The sequence below is a fragment of the Halichoerus grypus genome, chromosome 15, assembly GCF_964656455.1.
Source record: "Halichoerus grypus chromosome 15, mHalGry1.hap1.1, whole genome shotgun sequence".
In the NCBI taxonomy this organism is placed as follows: domain Eukaryota; kingdom Metazoa; phylum Chordata; class Mammalia; order Carnivora; family Phocidae; genus Halichoerus; species Halichoerus grypus.
This window is the reverse complement of record NC_135726.1, coordinates 33731459-33741287: the sequence shown is the minus strand read 5'-3', so window position 1 is coordinate 33741287 and position 9829 is coordinate 33731459.

Here is a 9829-nt window from a genome sequence, read left to right as displayed (position 1 = left end):
TGTTATGATCATGCAAGTGTTCCCAGGATCAACACCCAAAGCCACCACTCATATCTATAGAGCCTCTGCAGAACTAATCTGGACCTTCCTTTGCAGATCCACATTCCCCAGCTTCCTTTTATGGTGGCTCAACCCCAAGTTTGGCTCTGCCCTTTGCCTTTCACTGCTGTTAACCTGTCTGACCTCTGACCTTACTGTCTTAGAGTCTTATGCTTAGGAAACTCCTCTGGGACTCTGGGACTTGGTGGCTGGTCTCCCCACTGTGGCTTCACATGTGCCTGGCAGGGAGGCCCAAGTCCTGCCCCAGGTTGACTTCCTCCACAGGGATGCTCCCTCGTGTTAATTTACCCACGCCTCATGGGCTATGCTACACAGAACACCAGCCAGACTTCACTCAATGGTCCACAGGCTCAACAGCTCATTTTTGATGAGAGAACCTTCCTGAGAGAGGGGCCATCTGAGAGAGTAGCTAGACAGCCTTCAGTGAGTGCGTCCATGGAAAGGGGCCACGAAGACATGGAAGAGAATAATTCCACTCCAGACAGCAATCCCTACCACTTTTCAATCTTTAGTTCTTTTCCCTTTAAAACACATGTGTGGCAGTTTCAACTAGCAGGCTTAGCAGGTTCAAGGAATGTCCCTAATTAATTAATTGATTTCAAAGTGGTGAATGACATAATGGCTAAGATTACACTGATCCCCTGCTTGAACCAGTTACGAACTCCTGACAGTTCAGAATTGAGACTGGCCCCCAGGAGCAGGAACGGTGACTTTGCCAACTCCCTCACCCCCAGCCCCTACTGCAGACAATGCTTTCCCTCCTCTCTGGGAGCAAATCTTACTGATTGGCATAGCCCACCAGGACATGAGCCTGTGGATTAGTAGCTGCAGCTGAGCCTCCACTGGGAGTCGAATTTGGTGTAGGGTCCTGAGCCAGAGAGGATGGAAAAGTTCCTTGAAAGAGCTTTCCATGCAGCGTTGATGCTCGGGGAGGGAAGTGGCCGTCTGCACCCCTCTTTTCTTGTGGTGCTAGTACCTCATCTCTTTCAGGCAACTGCTTTACTTCCCTGCCTCCCACTTCTAGCCAAGAGGTTCTGGTGGAACTGCACATTACAGGTCCCCTTCCCAGACATGCCCAGCAGAACGCTTCTGTGGGAGAATTTGAATTGGATGTAAGAGAAGAACATCATTACCTTTCTGGCAGCTACACTGGGGAGATGTGAGCTCAGGGCTAACCTCAGCTTTTGTTCCAGTCTGACAGAAAAAGCCATGTGGAGAAACAAGTAGAGGGATCAGAGGCAGAAAGAGAGGCCATGGTCATGGATTAGAAAATAATTATGTGACAATACAGAAACCAGCAGTATTAGTTCCCTACTGCTGCTGTAACAAATTCAGACAATTTAGTGGCCTAAAGCAACACAAATTTATTTTCTTATAGTTCTCAAGATCAAAAGTCTGAGGTGTGTCTTATGCTAAAATCAAGGTGTTGACAGAACTGTGTTCCTTCTGGAAGCTTCAGGGGAGAATCCGTTTCCTTGCCTTTTCTAGCTTCTAGAGGCCACGTGCATTTCCTGGCTTGTGGCTTCTTCCTCCATCTTCAAATGCATCTCTCCCACCTCTGCTTCTGCTATTACATTTTCTTTCTCTGAAGTTCATGCCTTCCACTTATAAGGACCCTTGGGATTACATTGGGTCCACCCAGATAATCTAGGATAATCTTCCCATCTCAAGGTCATCTGAAGGTTGACTAGCAATCTCGATTCTATCTACAACCTTAATTCCCTCTTGCCATGTCACATACATACTCACAGATTCTGGGGATCAGGATATGGACATCTTTGTGGGGCCATTATTCTGCCTATCACATTAATACATAACAATAGGGCCTGAGTTACTATCCTTCAGGTTGCAGAGATACAGAAGAGGGGGATGTGAAGGTTAAAATGGGCTTAACCAAACAGGGTTTCCAGGGTTGAAAGTATCACTTATTCACAGGTGAACCCATGCTCCAACTGATCACATTTTTATCCTTCATGTGCACATTCTAAAATGTGCAGGCTTGCTATTCAGTTCCCCAGGCTGTAGAATCTCTCACAGCCATACTCATTTCTTTCTTTCTTTTTTTTTTTTTAATAAATGTGTCCTTAACATATATTGCATTATTTGTTTCAGAGGTCCAGATCTGTGATTCAACAGTCTTGCACAATTCACAGTGCTCACCATAGCACATACCCTCCCCAGTGTCTATCACCCAGCCACCCCATCCCTCCCACCCCATCCCCCACTCCAGCAACCCTCAGTTTGTTTCCTGAGATTAAGAATTCCTCATATCAGATCTTGCCATTTGCAACGATGTGGATGGAACTGGAGGGTATTATGCTGAGCGAAATAAGTCAAACAGAGAAAGACATGTATCATATGACCTCACTGATATGAGGAATTCTTAATCTCAGGAAACAAACTGAGGGTTGTTGGAGTGGGGGGCGGGGTGGGAGGGATGGGGTGACTGGGTGATAGACACTGGGGAGGGTATGTGCTCTGGTAAGCGCTGTGAATTGTGCAAGACTGTTGAATCTCAGATCTGTACCTCTGAAACAAATAATGCAATATATATTAAGAAAAAAAAAGAAGATAGCAGGAGGGGAAGAATGAAGGGGGGGAAATCGGAGGGGTAGACAAACCATGAGAGACGATGGACTCTGAAAAACAAACTGAGGGTTCTAGAGGGGAGGGGGGTGGGAGGATGGGTTAGCCTGGTGATGGGTATTGAGGAGGGCACATTCTGCATGGAGCACTGGGTATTATGCACAAACAATGAATCATGGAACACTATATCTAAAACTAATGATGTACTGTATGGGGATTAACATAACAATAAAAAAAATTAAAAAAAAAAAGAATTCCTCATATCAGTGAGGTCATATGATACATGTCTTTCTCTGATTGACTTATTTCGCTCAGCATAACACCCTCCAGTTCCACCCACGTCGTTGCAACTGGCAAGATCTCATTCCTTTTGATGGCTGCATAATATTCCGTTGTATATATATACTACATCTTCTTTATCCATCCGTCTGTCGATGGTCATCTTGGCTCTTTCCACAGTTCGGCTATTGTGCACATTGCTGCTATAAACATCAGAATGCACGTACCCCTTCGGATCCCTACATTTGTATCTTTGGGGTAAATACCCAGTAGTGCAATTGCTGGATCATAGGGTAGCTCTATTTTCAACTTTTTGAGGAACCTCCATACTGTTTTCCAGAGTGGTTGCACCAGCTTGCATTTCCACCAACAGTGTAGGAGGGTTCCCCTTTCTCCGCATCCCCGCCAACATCTGTCGTTTCCTGACTTGTTAATTTTAGCCATTCTGACTGGTGTGAGGTGGTATCTAATTGATTTGGATTTTGATTTTTTTGGTTTTGATTTGGATTTCCCTGATGCCGAGCGATGTTGAGCACTTTTTCATGTGTCTGTTCAGCCATACTCATTTCAAAGATCAGGACACTTTTCTCTGTCTTATTTATTAGTACCTCAAAATGTCATGAATCCTCAATCTACTGTCAAGTTTTGAAGCCAGACCTGAAATTCCCTTGTGACCCTGAGGTGTCCTTGCTCTGGGCCTAGTGCTTGCTTGCAACTTCCTTAGCTATTTAGGCTTCATTTCCCTCCAGACAGTGGGTGTTCTGCCTGTTCTAAGTGGAACCATGTGCAAACAAACCTGGGTCCTGTAAAATTAAGGTTGAGTGTGTCCCCCTTCCTTCTGTTTCATGTTAATATTGTGTCATCAGTGCCCTGTTTGTTCCTTACAGGTTCATCTTGCTTCAAACACGGTTTTCAAAATCTTTTATTCTCTAATTCTTCATGCACAAGTTTTGTTCATGAGAAGGGCTCTTCCCGATACTGTTTGTTAAGGTTTTCCCACTCTTTTGTATTTGTTCTTGGTTATATGTTCTTCCTCTTACATTGTGTGTGTGAACCTCTTACAGGTTTTGTTTGTTTGTTTGTTTGTTTTTTGCCTCCTGAGTAGCTGGATGAATTGATGGAGGAGGATAGCAGCTTTCGCAGCTCTCCCCAGCCCACCCCCAGCCCACCCCCACTAGCTAGTAGGCACTCAACACAAAGCATTAAAAGAAAGCAGGGACTTACTGAATGCAGAGGATACTTGATTCACATCATAGTTAATATTCTTTGAGTGCTTACACCAGGCACCATGGTAAATGCTTTATGTGTACTATTTCTTTTAAACTTTCAACAACTAAGCAGTATTAACCTCCTTCTATAGACAAGGAAACTGAGGCACAAAGAGTCTAAATAATTTGTGGGATGTCACAGAGTTTTAGAGTGACATGGCTAAGATTCAAATTCAGGGGGGCGGAGCAAGATGGCGGAGGAGTAGGAGACCTGGATTTCGTCTCCTCTCAGGAATTCAGCTGGATAGGGATCAAACCATTCTGAACACCTACAAACTCAACAGGAGATCAAAGAAAAGAAGAGCAACAACTCTCTGAACAGAAAAGCGACCACTTTCTGGAAGGTAGGACGTGCGGAGAAGTGAATCCGAGGCGATATTCGGGAGGATAGACGGCGGGGGAGGGGCCTCCGTCGGCCGCTTCTGGCAAGTGATAGAGCCACGGAGCACAAAATCGGAACTTTTAGAAGTCTGCTCCGCTGAGGGACGTCACTCTGGTGGCGAAGTGGGGGGTGGAACCCTCGCGGGACAGTGTGGTCTCAGGACCCTCGGGGTCACAGAAAGACCGGGGGTGCCTGAGTGCGGCAGAGCTCCCAGGTATTGGAGCAGGGAAGCCGGCTGGAGAGATGGAGCCCAGGCGCGGGCTCTCAGCTCGGGGTTGCCATAAACCGTGATCCGCGGCACAGTCGGGCCACTGCTCCTCCAGCAGGGACCCAACAAGCGGCAGATCCAGGGAGACTCACCTTCTTCCCCCGGGAGGAGAGGTGCGGGAGCGCACCGCGGGGATCTGCTGGGTTTGGAGACTCCACCCGGGGTCGGGTGCCAGATAGAAAGGCGTGGTCACAGGCCGGGTGAGCGAGGAGTGCGGCCGGAGACCGGGGAGACGGGAGTGACTGACGGCTTTTCTCTGGGGGCTCGCTGAGGAGCGGGACCCCGAGTTCTCGGCTCCACCGGGGCGGAGACTGGGAGGCCACCATTTTCACTCTCCGCCTCCAAAGCTGTACGGAGAGCTTGCAGGGAACAAAAGCTCCGGAGAGCAAACCCGAGCAGATTACTTAGCCCGGACCGGCAAGGGCGGGGCAATTTTGCCTCCGGCAAAGACATTTGGGAACCACGGCAACAGGCCCCTCCCCCAGAAGATCAGCAAGAACAGCCAGCCAAGACCAAGTTTACCGATCAATGAGAACGGCAGAACTCCAGCGCTAGGGGAACACTGCACATAGAATTCATGGCTTTTTTACCATGATTCTTTAGTCTTTCAAAGTTAATTATTTTTTTTAACTGTCTTTTTTTCTTTTTTCCTTTTTTCTTTTTTTTTGAATTTTTCTTTTTCCCTTTTTCAACCAACATCTTATCAATCCCTTTTTTAAAAAAAAAAAAACATTTTTATTTTTCATTTTTAAAGTCATATTCTATCCCTTCATAGTAGTTACCCATATTTTTGGCATATATATATAAGTTGTTCTCTCCTTAAAATCTTGAGATAGTTTCTTCTAACAGATCAAAATATACTCTAAATCTCTAGTGTATGGTTTTTTTCTACTCCCCTGCCTGATCACATTCTCTCCCTTTTTTCTTTCTTTCTTTTTTTTTTTTTTTAATCCTCTTCTTTCTTTTTTCAAACAACTTATCAAATCCTTTTTTAAAATTTTTTATAATTTCCATCTTTACAGTCATATTCCATCCCTTCATCATATCAACCCTTATTTTTGTACATATATAAGTTTTTCTTTCTTTAAAATTTTGGGAGGGACTTTCTTTTAACAGACCAAAATACACCCAAAATCTAGTGTGTGGCACTGATCTATAATCCAGCCTGATCATATTTGATCACATTCTGTTTTTGTTTTGTTTTGTTTTGTTCTGCTTTTGTTTGTTTTTATCTTTATCTTTTTCTTTTTTCTTTTTTTCTTTCCTTTTCTTTTTTTTCTCTTTCCCTTTCTTTTCCCACTGCTTCAGGTCTTTTCTGATTTGTTTAGAGTATATTTTCTGGGGACGTTGTTACCCTGCTAGCATTTTGTTCTCTCATTAATCTATTCTCCTCTGCACAAAATGACAAGACGGAAAAAATCACCTCAACAAAAAGAACAAGAGGTAGTACCAACTGCCAGGGACCTACTCAATACGGACATTAGTACGATGTCAGATCTAGAGTTCAGAATCATCACTTTAAAGATACTAGCTGGGCTTGAAAAAAACATGGAAGTTATTAGAGAAACCCTTTCTGGAGAAGTAAAAGAACTAAAATCGAACCAAGTAGAAATCAAAAAGGCTATCAATGAGGTGCAATCAAATATGGGGGCACTAACTGCTAGGATAAATGAGGCAGAAGAAAGAATCAGCGAGATAGAAGACCAAATGATGGAAAATAAAGAAGCTGAGAAAAAGAGAGATAAACAACTACTGGATCACGAGGGCAGAATTCGAGAGATAAACGATACCATAAGACGAAACAACATTAGAATAATTGGGATCCCAGAAGAAGAAGAAAGAGAGAGAGGTGCAGAAGGTATAATGGAGCAAATTATAGCAGAGAACTTCCCTAATTTGGGGAAGGAAACAGGCATCAAAAGCCAGGAAGCACAGACAACCCCTCTCAAAATCAATAAAAATAGGTCAACACCCCGACATCTAATAGTAAAACTTATGAGTCTCAGAGACAAAGAGAAAATCCTGAAAGCAGCTCGGGAGAAGAGATATGTAACCTACAATGGTAGAAACATTAGATTGGCAACAGACTTATCCACAGAGACCTGGCAGGCCAGAAAGGACTGGCAGGACATATTCAGAGCACTAAATGAGAAAAATATGCAGCCAAGAATACTATATCCAGCTAGGCTGTCATTGAAAATTGAAGGAGAGATAAAAAGCTTCCAGGACAAACAAAAACTAAAGGAATTTGCAAACACGAAACCAGCCCTACAACAAATATTGAAAGGGGTCCTCTAAGCAAAGAGAGAGCCTAAAAGCAACATAGACCAGAAAGGAACACAAACAATATACAGTAACAGTCACTTTACAGGCAATACAATGGCACTGAACTCCTATCTTTCAATAGTTACCCTGAATGTAAATGGGCTAAATGCCCCAATCAAAAGACACAGGCTATCAGATTGGATTAAAAAACAAGACCCATCGATATGCTGTCTGCAAGAGACTCATTTTAGACCCAAAGACACCCCCAGATTGAAAGTGAGGGGGTGGAAAACCATTTACCATGCTAATGGACACCAAAAGAAAGCTGGGGTGGCAATCCTTATATCAGACAAATTAGATTTTAAACCAAAGACTGTAATAAGAGATGAGGAAGGACACTATATCATACTTAAAGGGTCTATCCAACAAGAAGATCTAACAATTGTAAATATCTATGCCCCTAACATGGGAGCAGCCAATTATATAAGGCAATTAATAACAAAAGCAAAGAAACACATGGACAACAATACAATAATAGTGGGGGACTTTAACACCCCCCTCACTGAAATGGACAGATCGTCTAAGCAAAAGATCAACAAGGAAATAAAGACTTTAAATGACACACTGGACCAAATGGACTTCACAGACATATTCAGAACATTCCATCCCAAAGCAACGGAATACACATTCTTCTCTAGTGCCCATGGAACATTCTCCAGAATAGATCACATCCTGGGTCATAAATCAGGTCTCAACCGGTACCAGAAGATTGGGATCATCCCCTGCCTATTTTCAGACCACAATGCTTTGAAACTAGAACTCAATCACAAGAGGAAAGTCAGAAAGAACTCAAATACATGGAGGCTAAAGAGCATCCTACTGAAGAATGAATGGGTCAACCAGGAAATTAAAGAAGAATTAAAAAAATTCATGGAAACCAATGAAAATGAAAACACAACTATTCAAAATCTTTGGGATACAGCAAAGGCAGTCCTAAGAGGAAAGTATATAGCAATACAAGCCTTTCTCAAGAAACAAGAAAGGTCTCAAGTACACAACCTAACCCTACACCTAAAGGAGCTGGAGAAAGAACAGCAAATAAAGCCTAAACCCAGCAGGAGAAGAGAAATAATAAAGATCAGAGCAGAAATCAATGAAATAGAAACCAAAAGAACAGTAGAACAGATCAACGAAACTAGGAGCTGGTTCTTTGAAAGAATTAACAAGATTGATAAGCCCCTGGCCAGACTTATCAAAAAGAAAAGAGAAATGACCCAAATCAACAAAATCATGAATGAAAGAGGAGAAATCACAACCAACACCAAAGAAATACAAACAATTATAAGAACATATTATGAGCAACTCTATGCCAACAAATTAGATAACCTGGAAGTAATGGATGCATTCCTAGAGATGTATCAACTACCAAAACTGAACCAGGAAGAAATAGAACACCTGAACAGACCTATAACCACTAAGGAAATAGAAGCAGTCATCAAAAATCTCCCAAAACACAAAAGCCCAGGGCCAGATGGCTTCCCAGGGGAATTCTACCAAACATTTCAAGAAGAATTAATACCTATCCTTCTGAAACTGTTCCAAAAAATAGAAATGGAAGGAAAACTTCCAAACTCATTTTATGAGGCCAGCATTACCTTGATCCCAAAACCAGACAAAGACCCCATCAAAAAGGAGAATTACAGACCAATATCCCTGATGAACATGGATGCAAAAATTCTCACCAAAATACTAGCCAATAGGATCCAACAGTACATTAAAAGGATTATTCACCACGACCAAGTCGGATTTATCCCTGGGCTGCAAGGTTGGTTCAACATCCGCAAATCAATCAACGTGATACAATACATTAACAAAAGAAAAAACAAGAATCACATGATCCTCTCAATAGATGCAGAAAAAGCATTTGACAAAGTACAGCATCCTTTCTTGATCAAAACTCTTCAGAGTATAGGGATAGAGGGTACATACCTCAATATCATAAAAGCCATCTATGAAAAACCTACAGCGAATATCATTCTCAATGGGGAAAAACTGAGAGCTTTCCCCCTAAGGTCAGGAACGCGGCAGGGATGTCCACTATCACCACTGCTATTCAACATAGTATTGGAAGTCCTAGCCACAGCAATCAGACAACAAAAAGAAATCAAAGGCATCCAAATTGGCAAAGAAGAAGTCAAACTCTCACTCTTTGCAGATGATATGATACTTTATGTGGAAAATCCCAAAGACTCCACCCCAAAACTGCTAGAACTCATACAGGAATTCAGTCAAGTGGCAGGATATAAAATCAATGCACAGAAGTCAGTGGCATTCCTATACACCAACAACAAGTCAGAAGAAAGAGAAATTAAGGAGTCGATCCCATTTACAATTGCACCCAAAACCATAAGATACCTAGGAATAAATCTAACCAAAGAGGCAAAGGATCTGTACTCAGAAAACTATAAAATACTCATGAAAGAAATTGAGGAAGACACAAAGAAATGGAAAAACGTTCCATGCTCATGGATTGGAAGAACAAATATTGTGAAGATGTCAATCCTACCTAGAGCAATCTACACATTCAATGCAATCCCCATCAAAATACCATCCACTTTCTTCAAAGAAATGGAACAAATAATCCTAAAATTTGTATGGAACCAGAAAAGACCCCGCATAGCCAGAGGAATGTTGAAAAAGAAAAGCAAAGCCGGCGGCATC